This window comes from Castor canadensis, chromosome 7, assembly GCF_047511655.1.
Source record: "Castor canadensis chromosome 7, mCasCan1.hap1v2, whole genome shotgun sequence".
NCBI lineage: Eukaryota > Metazoa > Chordata > Mammalia > Rodentia > Castoridae > Castor > Castor canadensis.
The window spans coordinates 36,126,709-36,144,833 of record NC_133392.1 but is presented as its reverse complement, the minus strand read 5'-3'; positions in this window follow the sequence as shown (position 1 = coordinate 36,144,833).

The following is an 18,125-nucleotide window of genomic DNA, read 5'->3' as shown; positions in this document are numbered from 1 at the left end:
TCTGCTGTAATTTTGTTGAATATATTGTGAACCCCTTTGGCTTGCACCTCTTTTAACTTCTTCAATGGCCATGATTCTCACCTTTGGTCTTTTGATGGAGTTGTCGAGTTCTTGCATATTCCTTTCACAGCTCTTGAATTGTTTAACTAAGAGTTCTTCTGTTTTTCTTTAATAGCTAGTTTATCTTTGAGACATGAGATTCTGCCTTCTACTTGTTCTGGTCTGCTGGATTGGTCTTCCACTGTGTTTTTTATTTGACTAAAGGGACTTTTCAGGATTTCTGTTTGATTCTTTTTTCTGAGGTTTTCCATAACTTTGTTTAACTATTCTTTCATATTGTGTTGTCTTCTTTATTTCATATATCTCTTTTTTATAGTCTCCCTTTTTTCACTTTGGTGTTTGTTGAAGTCCTCTATGAGTTCATTTAGTTGTTTCTGTGCTTTCTTAAGTTTTTCTTTTGTGTTGTCTTGATATTTCTTGAGTACATCTTGTGTACTGGCTAACTGTGTTTTGTAGCTTCTCCATGACTTTATCAGTGATCTTGTCTGTGATTTCCTCTTTGAGAGAATTTTTGTGGGTGTCACTGAGCTCATTAGTGATATTTATAATTGTTTTGTTGAAGTCAGGGACTGAGTGTTCATTTTCTTCATTTCCCAATAAATCCTATATTGAACTGCTCTTTTGAGGAGTTCAATTTCCTTTCCTTCTTCTTCTCCCCATACTTCTAATTGGTGCTGTGCAACTATATTCTCAATTGGCTATTTTGCAGTTTTAATTGCACGTTTTCTTTCCATTGATTTAATTTTTGTGTTGTGACTGGCTTAGGTGTTAACTAGGTTGATGTGTTTTTCAGTCTCTGGCCTGGAAGTGTAAATTAGCAATAACAAATTCATAGGTTCAATGCCAGCCAGTTGTTTATATATTATATAGAAAACTCCTTTGTGATAATATCTATAAACAGTGGGGGTTTAAGGGTGATGGTTTTTTGGCTAGAGATAGAAACTTGGATAAATTGTGAAGGTGGCACTAAAAGGGAGGCATAAAGTGGGAGTGGGGTGGGTAGGGGAAGAGGTGTGGGAGCTGGTGGGTCAGGGAATAGCATGTGGTGCATAGTGCTTATCTGTTGGGTCTGCAGATTTTTTGCAGGCAGCTTTGAATCTGGCTAGTGGGGAGAAATGGTGTGCCACTTTTCTCAAGGAATTTACTGAGACTGGGTTCAGCCCAGTGGGATTTGGATAGGCTTTCAATGGGTGAGGGGTTCAGTACGTCACAGGGTTAGGTTCTGTTCGATGCTCTATCTTCTGCTTTTTTGAAAAAAAAAGAAAGAAAGAAGGAAAGAAAAGGGAGAAATGTCCAGGGGGCTTTTTCTCAGGGCAGGCGTGCCCTAATGGCTGTGCCACGCTGGGATTTCCCCAGCTGTTAGATACAATTAAAAGCTGTTTTATGGGTCAGTACTTGTATTTTATGTGCATCTAATGTGTTGGTGGTTATTATTTTGCCTAGAAACAATCAGAATTACCCAAGTGTAGCTCCCATGTCTTGAAGTGGTTTTTCAAATCATGGAGCTCAGGAATTCTTATTCTCTATCCTCTCCACCATCTTGTATATATCTGTGCACACATTTTCAATGAATGTTTTAAAATAATGTATTGTTTTCTCTTAAATATCTGCAATAATTTTCCTGCTCATTGATTTTTTTCTCAAGGAGTCATAAGACATTATTTAAAATTTCACTTCTTAAAAGTATTTTTTTGGAGACAGTAAAGAATACCAATTATTGCTAGATGTTAGCCATCTGATACTTTATTTTTCCTGGTAAAAATGGACCAGGTAAAACAGTAACTAATACTACCTCAGTTGTTTGGCTGCTCACATTTTATTTTGGTTCAATGAATATTTCTTTTTTTTTTTTTAGCAGGAAGCAACATTTTATTGTGCCAGCACAGACTCAGTGGACTTGTGTCCAAAGGCTGAGCCCCGAGAACAAAGAGGCCTCACCTTATATACCTTTGCAAGCAGGTTACAGAAGCAAAAAGCAATGTTCAACCCACATATGTCTGCATGTGACTTCATTGGCTATTTCATTTCCCCAGTGCTATGTGACCTTCATGTTTCAATTCTTTAAGTTTTATCTCTCTACTTTGTCATCCCTTCTCCCTGTTTTATCAGAAAATAGTCTGTCTATTTGTTTTCTGGCCCTCCTCCCTGCTACACTAGAAGTGTGGGTCATTGCTGGCCTTCATCAGTTCTTGCCTGGATACCCCATTGGCAACCTGTCTTCCTTTCCTGTTACTTTCCAAATGAGAGTGATCTTCATAATGTGTACATCTTACAATGCCATCCATCTCCTAAGAACCCTGTAGCATACAGAGCCTCTATGGGTTGAGTTGATCCCATGAGCTAGGCCTTGGGGCAGTGATTTTGCTTTGTCAGTGGCTATTGGTTTCCTGTCTGCCACCAAACACAATCAGAGCACCTCAACAAGGAGTAAAGGCCACTGCCAAAACTTTAATGAGTGACACAACTTAGAAAACTCTGGAGTGTTTCCAGAACAGAATGGTTCCCACCTCTTCCAGCTTCCTCTTACTGAATTTCCCTCTCACCTCCACTCCCTTCACCTAAGACTATTGCTTTGTCAAACAAAGTTTCTATAGCAGATTCTATGCCCGCAGGAGGCTGGGCTCACACATGACATCTTTGTGTGACCTTCCTGGTAACTCAGGTTTGTTATTCACTTCCTCTTCCAGACACTCCTTCATTATGCTTTGCTCAAACCTGTATTGCCACACTGTTGTAAATACCTGTTCATCTCCTACTCCTTATCACCAGGTTCCTTGAGAACAAGTCCATGTATATTGTCAAGATTCTTTCAGACACACCAACACCTAAACTAATTCAAAATTGCTAAAGCAAAAAGGCAATGTATTTTCTTGTACAATTGAAAAGAGTTGTTGACTTTAAGCGTGGTTGGATCCAGGCACTTAAGCAACTTTCATTGCTTGAACATTAGTCTGTTCTTTGCTCATTTTCTTCTGTGTGGGTTTCATGTGGGGGATTTATGTGGATGTCTCAGGTACTTCCTGATTCCATCCCCTTTGCAGCTGATGTTCCCAGCAAAAAGAAATGATGACACAGCCTTGTTTTGTAGTTGAAGGAGTAATTATTGTATAGAGAGCCCTTAGAACAGTCTCTCACATGAGGATCAGTAAAGGTGTCCATTTCTATTCATTCAATCCAAGACAGCAAAGTCATAAGTGAGAAAAGAACAGGAAAAACAAGTTGTTGGTTACTAGTAATTAAATTTTCAGTAAGTGTAGCAGTGTGCAGTGATGTTTTAGAAAGATAGTTTTCCTGGCCTGGTCTTTTGATACCAAAGTGTTGGGCTTGTCTTTCTTATGAGTCTGAGATTATCGTGTCTTATTCAAGGAGACATTCAATGCTTGTGAGGCCCAGAAGGGCTGCACTGACAATCTGAAGTGAACACATTGTAGGTTCTAGGTATGGAAACCCCAGGGTAGTGTCCAGGCATAAAGAGACATGGTGAGCATGGTTTCCACAGTGTCAATCCCCTGCTGTTTTGAGGCTTGCATCCTGGAGGGGAGCCCTCCCCAGGGAAGGGATGGCCAGTACTCTTGTCTACTCTCCTGGGTCTCCCTAACTTCAGTCTCCCTAATCAAAGAGAAACTGGAGCAGTGGAACACAGTTTCACCAGAAGAGCCATCTGGGACCCACAGATAAACCAACAAATCTCAGCTCCTACAGGAGGGCCAGCAACTGTGCTGTGTTCCTATACAGCACATTATTGAATTAGTATTAACATATTGTTAATTATTAACTAATATTTATTATTAAACTGTCATTAAGCTCTATAGATGCAATGGGCTTATTGGCTAGTTTATAATTCTATAGCAGGTTAACACATACCAAAACACAATTAGCTAGAAGCAATACATTCTGTTCCACAGCACAGTGTAACACAATAGTTCACAGTGACCTGTTGTATATTTCATGAAGGTCTGGAAGAGAGGTGCTCCAAACATAAAGAAATGACAAAGAATGTTATCTAAGTCTGCCACCTATGTGGCCTATGAGCTAAGAATGATTTTCTTTTTTGCATTAAAAATATTAAATCAGCAAGGAATATTTTTTGACACATGAAAATTATATGGCATTTAGAAGTCAACATCCATAAATAGAATTTCACTAGAGCACAGCCATTCCTGTTCACTGACATATGGTCTGTAGTGGTGCTTGCTCATGCTGTGATGGCAGAATTGAGGTCACCAGGCCTGCAAGGCTAAATATTTATAGTTTGGCCTTTTACAGAAACAGTTTGATGACCTCTACTCTAAGACATTCTCAGGCTGTTTGTTGGCTGGTCCAAGCATGCATCAGGCAGAGTGGACTGAAGCCATCACTTGCTATGACAAGGAAGTTCTTTCCACCCACCAACTTCCTAGCAGCTGCTGAGCTCTTACTGTGTGCTGGGCATCATATCATTTAATGTTCACAATCATTACTGAGTGTTACCATCAGACCATGAACTCGGATGTACAGATATGTCCTTGTATTGTGTGTAACTAAATTTCTTTTCAGAGCCATCTTTCTGCATATGGCAGAAATGATTTCAGCCATTTTGAGCCTGATCTCACACCCCTGGGATAGCCTTTACATTCCTGGAGATGGGACATTTGGTCTTTGATGGTCAATGCTTCATGCTGGTCCTTGCTGGTGGGGTCCAGTGTTGGGTCCAGTCTCATTCAGGTTGGCAGCTGTCACTTCCCCATTGCCTCAAAAAGGAGCTGGTGCTGTCCCTTCTAGCCTGAGACTCACTTAGTTCCTAGCCCATGGTTCTGATCCATAGGCATCCCTCGGGATCACAGAAGCTGAGCTCAACAACTTTCTGATTGGTGATTTTTGATCCTGCATGCCTGAGGTGGGAGATCACAAATGTGCATTTCTAACAAATGTCCATGCTGATGCTGCTGGCTGGGGACCATGCCTTGAGAACCCTGTCCCATGCCATGCAGGGGCTCCAGGAACTCAGAGGGGCTCTTCAAGTCTGTGTAGCTAAATACCTCTATGTCTTATCACCTCTGCTTCTCCTAGGTCACTCACTTCTGCTCCAGATCATCTCCCCCTGTTCCAAACACTTTCTTTTTCCACAAATTTGAAGTTCATTCCAGTTGGATGTGGTGGTATATGCCTGTAAACTCCAGCAACTTGAGAAGTGAAGATCAGGAGGATCTTGGTTTGAGGCCAGCCTTTTTCTCCGGGTCCCCAGTCCAATGACAAAAGTTATCGTTCAGGGAAAATCTGGCCAGCCCCTTGAGTGCTAGTTTACCCGGCCTCTGGCCTGCTCTTGGGGAGACTGCCTCTTCTGTCACTCTTTCCTCATAGTACCTAAAACTCCAATGTCCCTGTTGGAACAAGATTTACTATCTCAACTCTGAATATTTCTTTACTTCCTAGAAATGTTTAAATAGTCAGATTAATAATGCTTGAAAAGCATTTTGAGAACTTGTTATGTATGTGACTCTGCACTAATGCATACTTAGAAACATAAATGTTAAAGTATTAAATAGAGAAAAATGATATTTTAAATAGAGTTCATTGACCAATTTTTAGATAAAATTAATATAGTCTAAAAGAAGTGGAGAGTACAGGGTATATGAATTGGAAACAAGTTCAAAAATTTAGAAATACACATCAGTTTTCTATTAAGTTTCATTATGCTATTTCATGCATATATGTAATATACATTGATCATTTTTATCTCTACCAGCCTCCTCTCTCTCATTGGTTCCCACCAAATAGCTCCCCTTTTATAGTAATAACATATTATTTTAGGCCTCAGTCTGCATATGAGAGAAAACATGATGCAAATAAAAAAGGGGGGAGGGAGATGAGGAGGAATAAGAAAGAGTAATGGGGTGAAATTGATCAAAGCACATTATATATATGTATGGAATTGCCACAATAAACACATTTATCCAATTAATATACACTAATACAAAAAGAAATACCAAGTATCATATCATAATATGAAGATGAAATTCATTATTTCACACAATGTTTGTTAACTGGAAAAATATCTTACATTAGGCATACTTCATTCATTTTGTGCAGATTGAAATAGATCTTAAATTATTTGAGAAAGTGGACAGTAGATTGACTCTCAGATGGACAAAAAAGGTGTGAGTTGAGATGTGAGGTGTGGGAAAAGTAGGAAGATGGAAAAGAAAAGCCTTGCTTGAGTGTAACTTCAATGAATTTGCATAGATATGGAGTCTATCAGGTGACTTATAAGACAGTACCATTCTGTTTTAGTCACTATGACTGTAGCATAGTTTGAAATTGGGTACCATAATAACAACTCCATCATTTCTTTTTTGCTCAACATTGCATTGGCTATTTCAGGAATTTTGTGTTTCCATATGATTTTTATTACCATTTGATTTAATGGTAATTTTATTTCCATATGATTTAATTACCATTAAACTAAATGATGTAGATCCATGAATCTGGAAAGTCTTTTTTATTTCTAGTGTCTGCTTCAATTTTTTCTTCAGTGGTTTATACTTTTCATTGTAGATGTCTTTCACCTCCTTGGTTAGTTTCATTCCACAGTATTTTATTCTTTTTGAGCCTACTGTGAATAGGATGTTGTTTGTAATTTCTTTCTCAATAGTTTGTCTATTGGTATGTAAAAAAAGATATTGCTTTTTTTATGTTAAATTTGTATACCATTACTTTGCTGAAATACTTTGCTAATTCAAAAGGAGTTTTGGTGGACTCTTTAAGGTCTTTAAAGTATAGAATAATATCACTTGCAAATAGGGATAATTTGACTCCTTTCTTTTCTATATTAATCTCTTTTATTTCTTTCTCTTAAATTTTTGCTGTGGATACAATTTCAAATTCTGTATTGAATAAGAACAGTGCCAGTAAACATCCTTTTCTCATTCCTGATTTTATAGAACATGTTTTCATTTTTCTCCCATTCATCATGGTGTTGGCTATGGGTTTGTTGTACATAGTTACTATGTTGAGCCCTAGTTTCCTCAGGCTTTTGTCATGAAGGTATACTAAATTTTGTCAAGGACTTTGTTTTCATCAATTGAGATGGTAATGTCAAATCTGTCTTTGATTCTGTTTATGTGCTGTCTTACATTTGTTGGTTTGTATGTGTTAACTCATACTTGCATCCCTGAAACAAAATCAACTTGATCATTGCATATGGTCTTTTAATTGTGTTGTTGTTGAATTTGGTTTAAAATTTTATTTTAGGAGTTTAAACTCAGGGCCTCACTTGTGCCGGGCAAGGGATCTACCACTTGAATTATGCTCCTAATCCTTTTGCTTTTTATTATGTTTGTTGTTTGCTTATTTATTTATTTTTGAGACAGGGTCTCACTGATTTTTGTCTGGGCTGGCCATGAACTATAATCCTCCTATGTGTGCCTAATACAGTTTTTGAGATTACAAAGAAGTACTGCCAATGTTGGATTTTTATAGAGAAGGGGGTCTCACTAATTTTTTGCCTGGGTTGGCATTGAACTATGGTCCTCTGATCTCTGCTTCCCAAGTAGCAGGGCTAGATCACCTGGCCCTTTTGGGACACTTATTATTACTGTATCTATCTTTTTACTAGTTATTTATGTACTTGCACTTTTTTTTATCCTCTTGGTTCAATTTTGGTAAGCTATATGTTTCTCTGAAATTTTCCATTTTCTTCTAGATTTTTCCAATTTTGAAGTATGTTTTAAAAGTAATCCAAAATGATCTCCATTTTATTCTTATCTGTTATGATAACCCTCTTTCAACTCTATTAATTTGGTCCATTTCTTTCTTTTTATTAATTTGACTAAGGGTTTGTCAATCTTGTTAATATTTTCAGAGTATCCACTCTTTGTTTCTTTGATCCTTCAATTTGTTCTTTAAGACTGTTTCATTAATTTCATCTCTCATCTTTATTCTATCTTTTCTTCTACTGGTTTTGTGATTGGCTTGTTATTTCTCTGAAACTTTGAAGTGCATCATTAGGTCAGTTATTTGATATCTCTCTGAATATTTTAATTTAAGAACTTGTAGCTTTGTATATCCCACAGATCTGATATACTGTGCTTTCATTTCCATTTTTTTCTAGGAATTTAAAAATTTTCCCCCAATTTCTTCAATGAGTCACTGAACACTCAAGGGTATTGTCCAATGTCTATGTGTTTGCATAGTTTCTCTTTATTTATTTATTTATTATTCATATGTGCATGCAATGCTTGGGTCATTTCTACCCCCTGCCCTCATCCTCTCCCTTACCACCCACCCTGTCCCCTTCCTCTCCTCCCAACCCCCTTGATACCCAGCAGAAACTATTTTGCCCTTATCTCTAATTTTGTTGAAGAGAGAGTATAAGCAATAATAGGCAGGAACAAGGCTTTTTGCTAGTTGAGATAAGGATAGCTATACAGGGAGTTGACTCACATTAATTTCCTGTGCATGTGTGTTACCGTCTAGGTTAATTCTTTTTGATCTCACCTTTTCTCTACTTCCTGGTCTCCTTCTCCTATTGGCCTCAGTTGCTTTTAAGGTATCTGCTTTAGTTTCTCTGCGTTGAGGGCAACAAATGCTAACTAATTTTTTAGGTGTCTTACCTATCCTCATATCTCCCTTATGTGCTCTCGCTTTTATCTTGTGATCAAAGTTCAATCCCCTTGTTGTGTTTGCCCTTGATCTAATGTCTGCATATGTCTATGTGTTTGCATAGTTTCTCTTTCAGTGGATTGCTAATAACACAGTCATAAGCTTTATCAAATCATAAGATTAACTCAATATAAGAAATTTTTATTTTTAAATTTGTTAACACTGGCTATATGGCTTGAAATATGATCTATTCTGGAGAAATATCTATGAGATGCAAGAAAATGTGCATTCTGCAGTTTTTGAATGGGATATTCTGTAGATGTTGACAGGTACATTTGATCTACAATGCACTTTACTTTGAAGGGTCTTTGTTGGCTTTTTATTCGGATTGTCAATTGTTGAGAGTGTGGTATTGAAGTCACACACTAGTGCTATATTGAGATATATCTATCTCTTTACATCCAGTTGTGTTTTTCATTTATACCACCAATGTTTATTGCATATGTATTTATAATTGTTATATCACTTTGATGTTTTGTTCCATTTGCCAAAATATAGTGACTCTCTTTGTCTCTTTTAATTAATTTTGGCTTAAAGTCTATATTTTCAGAGAAGAGTACAGCTACTCCTGCTTTCTTCCAGATTCCATTTTCTTGGAATATCATTTTCCATCTTTTCGTGTTCAGTCTTTGCATAACTTTGCTATTGAGGTGTTTCTTTCAGGAAGCAGGCATTTGGATCTTGTTTTTAATCCAATGATCCAGTCTATGTCTTCACTTGGAGAATTCAGGCCATTTGCATCCAGGTTTATAACTGAAAGGCATGTACTAGTTCCTGTAATTTTGTTGTTTTTCTTCTGATTGTTTTGAATAATATCTCTTTTCTTTCTCCTTTATTCATTTTAGAGGGTTAATGGCATGCTGAATTGATTATGTTTGTTTCCTTTCTAATTATCATATTCTTATCTACTCTTCTAGTGGAAAATATTCTTTTCTGTGCTCTCATGGTTGTGTTTATCTTCCTCTTCTGTGAGTAGGTTTCCTTTAAGCATCTTTAGCAATGCTGGTTTAGTCATGGCAAATTCCTTTAGTTTATGCTTATCTTGGAAGTGCTTTATTTTTCCTTTGAACAAGAAGGATAACTTTGCTTGATATACTAATCTAGTTTGGGAACTTTTTTTTTCTACCAGGGCTTCTTTCATTCATCCTGGCCTTTACAGTTCCTGTTGAGAAATATGCTGTTATGCTCACAGGTTTGATTTTTAAACAATGAGTTGGCACTTTTTTTAAATCATAGCTTTCATATTTTTCTTTGTTCTGAATTTCATCCATACTCTATGGGGAGATTCTTTTCTAGTCATATATTTTTGGGATCCAAAATACTTCCTGTACTTGGATGTCCATATCATTCCCAAGGTTTGGGAAATATTCAGACATTATTTCATTGAATATATCTTCTATGTTTTTATTCTATACCTTGAAACTTTGTTCTACCTGTAAAATAAGTGAGTTTGGTCTTCTGATCATGACCCAGAAATACAGCATGTTCTGTTTATAACCTTTCATTTTTTCCCTTTTTACTGTCTGAATGTTCTAATGCAGCAACCTGGTCTTCAAGCTCTGAAATATTCTCTTCCAGTTGACCTAGTATATTTGTGAGGCTTTACAATGAGTTGCTACTTGATGTATTGAGATTTTCAATTCCAGTATTTCTGTTCTTTTTCAAAAATTCATTTTCTTTATTAAATTTCTTTTTAAAATTGTTTTATTATTCATATGTGCATACAAGGCTTGGGTCATTCTCCCTCCTGCCCCCATCCCCTCCCTATTAGATTTCTTATTCATATCTGTACCATCTTCCTTAGTTTATTCAGTTTTCAGTATTTTCTTAGAATCCACTTATCTTTTCAAAAATAACTCTTTTTGATTTCTTTACTCAGCATTTCATTCAATTAATATCTTTGGAGTCATTTGCTAATGATATGAAATATTGGAGGAGTCATGTTGCCTTGTTTATTCATACTTCTTACATTTTTATGTTGAGATTTATGCATTTGTTGGGAAGAATATCACTTCCATTTTTATGTGAGAACCTTTTTAAGAAGTAGCTTTCTCTTGATGATGTGTCCTGTGATATTAGATTATTGTGAAATGTTGAATATTTTTCTAGCTGGGTTTTTGTATGGTTTCCCTATTACTTCTTTGGTGGTTATTAATGTATTTTGACACAGTTGGCAATGTGTCAGAACCTAAGGCCTCTGCTTTCTCTATAGGACTCTTAAGAGTAGGGGTGATTCTAATAGGCCAGGTAGATGTATCATAGTGAGTGGAGTATATGGATATGCCTTCGGCAGTTATTCCTCTATTTGTGCCTGCAGTGTATGGCCTGAAGTGTCATGGAAGTGATTTATGTAGCAGTCCTTCATAGGTTCAATGTTCACAGTCTTTTTTTTTGTTTCTCTTTGCTGTTGATGTAGGGGTGGGTAATCAGGAACAGGTATTCAGCTGCTCTCCACTCGAGGTGTGTCTGTTTGGAGCCTGGTTGTTTTTTTTTTATTGCTCCTATTCTTTGAGTTAAAGTATTCATTGAAGTTTGAGTGGGATAGGTTGCATGCAAAGCAAAGAATGTTGACTGTTAGCTGGGCTTGGAGTGTAACTCAGGACAGATAATCTACATAATCTAGTCAAAGTGTTGTGATTTATCCCAGCACTGCATTGAAAGAGGAAACAACAGTAACAGCAGCAAATAGCAGTCAATAAGTAAGAAACAGAAGTGAAGTACAAAACCAAATACTAACTATAACATCCACAATGCTGACAACAACAGAAACAGTAAGATGAGAAATAAGATAAAGCAGAACATTTTCAAAGATGATAAAAAAAACAAAAAAAAAATCAAAAGAGAAGAAAGTAGGAAATGGAAAGCAAAAGAATAGTGTGTTTATTCAAAAAATTGAAAGAATATTCAAGTGAGAGAAAGAAATTAGAAAAATGGAGGCCATAACTACAGAGGGAGAGACAAAAGCAGGGAAAGAAGAAAAAGAGAGAGAGAGAGAGAGAGAGAGAGAGAGAGAGAGAGAGAGAGAGAGAGAGAAAAGAAGAAGAAGAAGGAGGAGGAGGAGGAGGAGGAAGAAGAAGAAGAAGAAGAAGAAGAAGAAGAAGAAGAAAAAGAAGAAGAAGAAGAAGAAGAAGAAGAATCTTGTTATTATAAGGTGAGGGAGAGAAAGTAATAACAACAAAATCAGAAGTGAATAAAGATACATAAGAATAAGGATATTAAATATTACATAGAATGTGCAATAAATAAATGTATACATATATTTACCAATCAACCAATCAGCAAGTACAAAAACATAAGAAAGTTGTTAAATAAGAAAAATTTGAAAAAGAAAGTATCATCTCACCTGAGTGGTCATGCAGGCAAGAGTGGATATTCATACCTCTAGTAATCTGCACTTGTTTCTATCTTCTTGGGTTAAGGACCTCTTGAAGAAACCAAAGTCTGGAAGATATTAAACACTTTCTATGTGTGTGTGTGTGTGTGCATGTGCGTGTGTGTGTGTGTTACTCATCAGTTGGTTAAATGGGAGTGATTGAATTCAAAGCTGGTTCAAATATCCTTGAATTTACCGGTTTGCTAGTACAAAGTAATAAGAAACCAAAGTTCCCTGGTCTGGAATTTTCTCTGGAGACATTATCTTGACATGATCCCCAGGTCCAGGGTGGCACTGAGCTCTGCTGTATGTATGGATCTCAGGCACCCCCAAAAGCCCACAAGGAAGGTTGGCAACAAAATACTAGCAGGATATGCATGATAGGTCCTATGCTCTTCACTGCCCATGGCTACTGTTTCTTTAGGCCCAGTCACTGAACATTACAACATGTGCCTGTACAGACTCCTGACCCTCTTTAGCTGGCCCTTGAGAAGGCCACACCCACTGCATATATCTGTATATGTTTTTTTGGTAAGCTGTCATCAGTGGCATTCTGGTAAGGGCACATTGGGCCACAAGGCAAGTGTTGTCTGGGGCAATGTGGCAATACTTGATATGAATTCAAAACAAAAGGGAAATGAAGGGACTTCTGTCTCCCAAACCAGCAAATTTGAGCATGACCTTATCAAGACAGCTGCTGTCACAGCACTGTGCTTTTATGTTGAAAAACCCAGAACACATCTCAAGCACCAGCATACTATGGTCAGCTAAGTTCAGATTGTTTTTCTGTTGTGCATTGGTTTCTTTGTCAGTTATGTTGAAAACATTGTGTGATCTGCTGAGTCTTTTCCTGTCCTTAAGTTTTTGAAAATATGCCTCTGGAAAGGCAAATGGTGCCCCAAAAGCAAGGTAAGAGTTTATGATAATTCTCCCGAACAAAAAATGGCACATAAAGTGCTTTAAAGTAAGAAAATTTACAATAGCACAATATACATTCTTCTCAGCAGACAATGATTTTTTTCCAAAATAGATCATATCTTAGGGCACAAAGCAAGCCTCAGTAAATATAAGAAAATAGAACAATCCCCTGCATTCTACCTGATCACAATGCAATAAAACTTAAACTCAACAAAAAAACAACAGCAGAAAATACACAAATAACTGGAGGCTGAATAACACATTTCCCAATGATTAGTGGGTAATAGAAGAAATAAAAGAGGGAATCAAAAGGTTCCTGGAAGTTAAGGAAAATGAAAACACCACCTCCCAGAACCTATGGGACACAGCAAAGGCAGTCCTAAAAAAGAGAGCTTATAGCCATGAGTACATATATTAAAAGGACAGAAAGATCTCAAATATCAGCACCAGGCTCTAACCAACTGAGCTAACCAGCCAGCCAGTGAAAGAGCTCAAATAAATGACTAATGCTATCTACCAAACTCCTAGAAAAACAAGAACAAACAAAACCCCAAATAAGCAGAAGGAGAAGAAAATAATAAAAATAGGTCTGAAATAATTGAAATAGGGACAAAAAATATCAAGAATAAAAAAAAAAAAGCTGGTACTTTGAAAAAATAAATAAGATTGAAAAGTTCCTGGAAAATCTGACTAAAAATGAGGAGGAAAAAGACCCAAATTAGTAAAATCAGAAACAAAAAAGGAGAGATAACAACAAACATGAAGGAAATCCAGGGATCATTAGAGACTACTTTGAGAAACTATATTACAATAAAATGGAAAATCTTGAAAATATGAACAAAATTCTAGATACTTGTGAACATCCAAAACAGAACCAAGAGAATATTAAGCACTTAAACAGATCTATAACAGGTAATGAAATTTAAACAGCAATAGAGAGTCTCCCAAAAAGAAAAGTCCAGGACCTGACAAATTCTCTGCTGAATTCCACCAGACCTCTAAAGAACTAATACCAACATTCCTTAAACTTTTCCACAAAATAGAAAGGGAAGGAACACTGCCTAACTCATTCTATGAAGCCAAGATTACACTTATCCCCAAATTGGACAAGGACACATCCAAAAAGGAGAACTTCATGCCAATCTCCATAATGAACATTCATTCAAAAACCCTCAATAATATAATGGCAAACTGAATCCAGCAACATAACAGCCAGATCATTCACCATGACCAAGTCAGCTTCATCCCAGGTATGCATGGATGGTTCAACATATGCAAATCAACAAAAGTAATACAGCACATTAATAGAAGCAAAGACAAAAACCACTTGATCATCTCAATAGATGCAGAAAAAGCCTTTGATAATACTGAACACAATTTCATGATAAAACCTCTAAGAAAAATAGGAATAGAAGGAATGTACCTCAACATAATAAAGGCTATCAATGACAAACCTATAGCTAACATCATACTTAATGTGGAAAACTGAAACCATTTCCCCTAAAGTCAGGAATGAGACAGAGATGCCCACTCTCCCACTCCTATTAAACATAGTTCTGGAATTCCTAGCCAGAGCAATAAGGCAAGAGGAAGAAATAAAAGGAATGCAAATAGGTAAAGAAATGGTCAAACTATCCCTATTTGCAGACAACATGATCATATACCTCAAAGACCCAAAACTCCTAGATTCCATAAACAGCCTCAGCAATGTAGCAGGTTACAAAATCAACTTACAAAAATCAGTAGCTTTTCAATACACCAACAATGAATAAATTGAGAAAGAGTATAGCAAAACAAATCCATTTACAATAGCCTCAAAAAAAATCAAATACCTTGGAATAAACTTAGCAAAGAATGTAAATGACCTCTATAAGGAGAACTACAAGCTAATGAAGAAAGTGATTAAAAAAGACTACAGAAGGTGTAAAGATACTCCATTTTCATGGATTGGCAGAATTAACATAGTAAAAATGGCTAACAAAAGCAATCTACCTATTCAACGGAATTCCCATCAAAATCCCAAAAACATTTATCACAGAGATTGAAAAATCTACCCTAGAGTTCATTTGGAAACACAAAAGACCATGAATAGCCAAGACAATTCATGGCAAAAGACCAACCCTGGAGGTATAATAATACCTGACTTCAAACTACGCTATAGAGGCATAGCAATAAAAACAGCATGGTGCTGGCACAATAACAGATATGAAGGCCATTGCAACAGAATAGAGGACCTGGATATGAATCCACACATCTACGCACACCTTATTTTTGACAAAAGTGCCCAAAACATATGATGGAGAAACAACAGTCTTTTCAACAAGTGTTGCTAGGAAAAGTGGTTATCTGCCTGCAGAAAACTGAAACTAGATCCCTGCCCATCACCCTTCATTAGTATCAATTCAAAGTGGATTAAGGACTTTCAGACCCAAAATCTTGCAGTTAGTACAGGAAAGAGCAGGGAATACTCTGGAAGTGATAGGTATAGGCAAGGACTTCCTCAGCAGAATTCCAGCATCTCAGCAACTAAGATAAAGGATGGACAAATGGGACTACATGAAATTAAAAACTCTACACAACAAAAGAAATGGTCTCTAAATTGAAAATACCATCCACAGAGTAGGAGAAAATATTTGCTATCTATATATCAAAGGACTGACAACCAGAATGTACAGGGAGCTCAAAAAACCAATCTTCCCCTAAATCAATGAATCATTAAAGAAGTGGGCAACTGAAGTAAATAGAACTTTTTCAAGGGAAGAAGTCCAAATGGCCAAAAACACATGAAAAAATGCTTACCATCCCTGGCCATAAAAGAAATGCAGATCAAAACCTCACTTAGATTCCACCTGACTCCTGTTAGAGTAACTAACACCACCACTAACAAATGTTGGTGAGGATTCAGGGAAAAAGGAAACCTCACACACTGCTGGTGCAATTATACACTAGTGCAACCACTTTGGAAAACAATATGAATGCCTCTGAAAAAACTAAACTTAGATCTGCAATATAATCCAGCATTACCACTTGTAAGGATATACTCAAACAAATGAGACTCAGGTTATTTCAAAAGCACCTGTACACCCATGTTTATTGCAGTACTATTCAAAATGCCAAGCTATGGAGACAGCCAAGATGCCCCACTACCACCGAATGGATTAAGAAAGGTGGTGTTTATACATATGGAATTTTATTCAGCTACCAAAAAGAATGAATTTTTGTCACTGGCAAATAAATGGATGTAACTGGAGAACATCCATTTAAGGGAAGTTAGCCAGGCTCAGAAGGCCTAAAATCACATGTTCTCCCTCATATGTGGGTTATAGACCTAAAACAAATGCAGTAATATTATTGGACATGTGTCACACACTAAGGGGAAAACATGCATGAGATGAATAGGGAAAAGGAAGGAAACCTAAAATTTGAATGTGGTTTTGTGCTCACTGTAGAGGACGAATAAAGTAATCTTAAAGTGGCAGAGACCACTATGGGAGGGAGACTAGGAAGTAGTGAAGAGGTCTGGTATGAACCAATGTGGATTGCAATACAAATGTGCATGGAAGCAACACTAGGAATCTTTATCTCAAACTAGCAAAAACAGTATGTCTTTCTTATTATCTCTTTGTTTTCTCTTCAACAAAAGCAGAGAAGAAGAGGGCAGAACATTTTCTGCCAAGAAGCAGAGGTGGAGGGTTGAGGGTGGTGGGGTGGTGGCCCAAACAATGTATACACATGTGAGTAAATATAAAAACAATAAACTAAAAAAAAAAAAGTAAAAAAAATTAGCTTTGTTGAAAGGCAAGTTATGTGGTTGTGTGGAAAAGTAAAGCATCTTCAGTATTGAAGACAAACAGCATGAAATAAGGTTGGACATGGTGGCTGATGCCCATAATCTCAGCTATTCAGGTGGTGAAGATCAGTGATTCTGACCATTCTGAGAAAGATGTTATCAGTAACCCATCTTGACCAATAAGTTGGGGGTGGTGGCAGACACCTATTATTCTAGCTATGCTGGTGGCATAAATAAGAGGATTGTGATCCAAGCTGGCCTAGCAAAAACAGGAAACCCTACTTGAAAATATAACTAAAGCAAAAAGGGCTGAGGTCATGTCTGAAGTGGTAGAGCTCCTGCTTAACAAAAGTGAAGCCCTGAGTTTAAATTCCAGTACCACTGCTCAAAAGAAGAAGAGAATGTAATAAGGTCTAGTATTTGGTGAGCAGTATTGATATACACAACAGTAATATTTGTGATAGTAATGTACTACCCCGTGTTTTCAAGTTATGGATGCTCAGACCTACAACACATATATTATAGGTAAATTTGAGTAAATTTAGGATATGGAAATCAATGCAGTACTTCCTTATCAGTGGTCTCCTTGGAACTGTATAGTCATGGATATTAATTGTCTACTGTACCATGTATTCTCTTGTGAGGACCATTGTGACTACATTGAGCCCATCTGGTAATCTTGTAAAATTTATCAATGTCATGAAGCTTTTATAATCACATTTTCAATTATTTCACAAAACATTCTATTATCACACCATTTTACCTCCAAACACTGCAGTGATCTTTTGTTAAGTACCTTTTCCTTGGTTACAAATCTTTTAAGTGGTACAAGTGGGAGTTGAACCAGGGAAATCTGGCTGGGAAGTAGAGATTACTATCACTTTGCTCTTAACTGTTATTTAGTTTATGCTTTATATTCATTTTGTTCTACATGTTCCATGGTCAACCTTTGCAACCTAGCCCAGAATTGGTTCCTGGTGTATTCTACACAATAATATCCATGGTATAGTATTGTTCCAAGTAATGATGGAATTCACTGTACTCTGCATCAGACTTAGCCATGATGGTGAGACCTCATCCTGCTGTTACCTGAAGAGATTCATAGCAGAATACACTGTTGATGTGAGAGAAGGTATCAGTATACATGGATATCAGTGGGAGTTGGTTGAGAGTGGTGTGATGTTTTATGTGATCATAGTTTTCTTGCTTTTAGGAAGTATTTTTCTAAACAGTGAAAGTGCTTTTCACAGACAAATAAGAATATTGAGGATTCAAGATGGTAGTTTGATGACAACTCTGACTCTGGAGCTACCATAAACCTCAATAAACATGGAAACTGAGGGT